At 36.1% G+C, this 2,772-nt stretch overlaps 1 protein-coding gene across 1 annotated transcript in view; it reads left to right on the top strand.

Annotated features, from left to right (window-relative positions):
- LOC105557224 (synaptotagmin-1-like) overlaps positions 1-2,772 on the top strand; it is an 8,329-nt gene that overhangs the window by 1,913 nt on the left and 3,644 nt on the right. The gene's annotated exons all lie outside the window — the stretch shown is intronic.

Here is a 2,772-nt window from a genome sequence, read left to right as displayed (position 1 = left end):
ACCCTGTATATGTAATACATATAAAAGTATTGTTATTTTTGATCGTATTTTTAAATAAAGTTGAACAAACACAACTATTACATAACATTTTTATAAAGATCATTGAATAAAAGAAGCTAAGAGGCTTGACTGGGTGTTAGTGTTAGAAGATAAAAATTTGTTTATTTAAATATAAAAATTAACAGACGTTTCGGTCTTTCTTTAGACCATCCTCAGTGTATAAAAGACAAGAAGTAAAAGAAAATGAAAATAATTTAGATGTAAATGTCAATGATTAAAAATTCGCTCGCAACGCAATCTACATATAAAAGTGTAAAGTGTAGTCGTATTCGGATTTCTAAAATCAAAAGAGGGAGTAATGAGAAAAGACCTCGTTACATTGTAAAATTGTATAAAAATATGGAATGCTGTACATACACGACTGCCGATCGAGAGGTTATCTTTTCGTCGAGAAGTATTGGAGTTAACCTGGTAAATGTCGACTCTTTTGTTCATTTTTTAGAAATCCGAATACGGCTCACATTTAATATCCTTTATGTATTGCGTTTCGAGCGTTTTTAACTTTTGACTTTTATATTTAAATTATTTTCTTATACTCTATTTATTTTTTATATACAATGAGGATGGTCTAAAGAAAGACCGAAACGTTTGTAATTTTTATGGTTTAAATATACGAAACTTTTAATATTGTGACACTAACACCTAGTCAAGGCTCTTAGCCCATTTATTCATTGATTTTAGACAAATAAATATCAATTGTTTGGTTAAGATAAAAAATATAAATAAAAAATATAATAGAAATAAATAGAAAGGTGCAAATTGTAAATTTGCACATTGCTTCCTCATAATCTGGACGGGTTGATTTTCAATTTGGAGGTCCAAACCAATTTGCACCTTGAACCATTGGAAATAGGCGAGAGAGGTGAAAGTAGGATTCGCGAGAGTAAAGAGAGGGTTGAATGGAGAAAATGGGAGGAAATGGAGAGGGAGCTGGGAAGGAAAAGGAAGGGAGAGAAGAGGATAGAAGGGGGAACAGGGAGGGGGATTGAAGGAAGACAGAACCTTTGGATAAGTTAAGAAGGGAATAAAGAGAAATTCAGAGGGCGGAGAAAGGAGAAAGGAAGGAAAATACTAATGTGGAATGTAGCCAGGTTAAGAAAACAGGATAGGGATTTCTGGAAATATGTAGAAAGTTTTGATTTTGTTAGCTTATGCAAAACGTGGATAGAGGAGAAAGGATGTAAAAGAATATAGAGTAAAATGCCTGACGCGCATGAGTGGTCATGAATTTTTGCCACAAGGGAAAAGAAGAAAGGAAGAGCAAAAGGGGGTTTTATAATAGGCAAAAGGAGGGACTGAGGAGGAGTAGATAGAAAAAAATAGGGCAAATAAAAGGGAATAGGATAGTCGTATTTGAAATAAAAGGTAAAATAAAAAAGAATAACATAAGAATAATATCGATTTACAACTCAGGAAACTGGAAGAAAATACAGGATATAATAAAAAGGGTAATGGAGGAAGGAAGGGAGGAATATGTAATAATAAGAGGGGATTTTAACATAAGGATAGGAGAGGAAGGAGGAAATGAAGAGGAAGACGGGGAAAAGGAATAGTAAAAACAAAGTGACAGGAAATAGAGAGAAGGAATTATTGAAGACGGTTAAGCTTTGTTGGAAAGAAAAAGAGAACGAGAGCTGGATAGAGTAATATAGTAAGGAAAGAGAAGGATGTTATAGTAGGAATGAATGGGGAATCTAAGTAATGGACGATAGGGAAAAAGATGGAGGAAAATTGATCAAGGAATTAGTAAAGAGTGAAAAAGAAGTGCAATGACAACCAGAGGAGAGCAGAATTAGACAGGCAATATACTCGTACAATGCGAGATATAAAGAAATAGCAAAGGCAGGGGAGAGTCCGAGATATTTGGAGAGAAAGTGTTTAAAAGGAATAAGAAATAGGGATAAAGTTAGGGCGTTAGCAAAGCTAAGATGTGGAAATATAGAGGAAGCGAATAAATACTAGATAGAGGAAGCGAAAAAGATATATGTTTTCTGCGGAAAAGGTCAAAATTGTATAAGTCACTTTGGGGAGGAATGTGAAATAACAGAGGAATGCTTTAGAGAACTAGAAAAGAATAATAGAGGAATAATAGATAGGATATGGAATGATGAATTAGACAGAGAAAAAGGAAAGGTACTTTGGAAGTTATGGAAGGAAAAAATCAGAAAAGTAGATGAGAAGAAGAAGGAGAGGTAGGAATAAGGGTAGAAAGGAAACAAAGATAGAAAGAGAACTAGGCTGCAAATAGGAAGACGAGATGCGATCAGATAAAATAGGTTATAAGGATAGAATAGGATAATATAAGGTATAGAGGTATGAATGAGAAGGCGTTGTGTGGATGGACATACGTGCAATTGTAAATCAAGTCCCACTTCTTGACTGTAAAGTTGAAGTAAATAAACGATATACAGGGTGTCTGATGCAAAAGTAGCCAACTTGAAAATAGTGGTAGATTGGGTTAAACTAAGGAGAAATGTCATGTGCCGCGGTACAAAAGTAACAATAGTTATCGAGTAATTAATTTACACGTTTGAGCGAATGAGGATGCAGGAGACGGTAGGCCGGACTCGGAAGGCATTTAAGAAAATCGATCGATGAGCGGGAGGTGGAGCGACGCGCGAGGTACATCGTGGTGGGAAAAAACCTAGGCGTGGCGGGGAGCGCGGCGCGGGCGGCGAGCGCGGCAGCGAGCGCGAGCGACGAGCGACCCGA

The sequence above is a fragment of the Vollenhovia emeryi genome, unplaced genomic scaffold, assembly GCF_000949405.1.
Source record: "Vollenhovia emeryi isolate VEMERY1.0 unplaced genomic scaffold, V.emery_V1.0 DF939560.1, whole genome shotgun sequence".
NCBI lineage: Eukaryota > Metazoa > Arthropoda > Insecta > Hymenoptera > Formicidae > Vollenhovia > Vollenhovia emeryi.
Note: the sequence above shows the minus strand (reverse complement) of the source record. Positions and strands in the feature narration are given on the sequence as shown.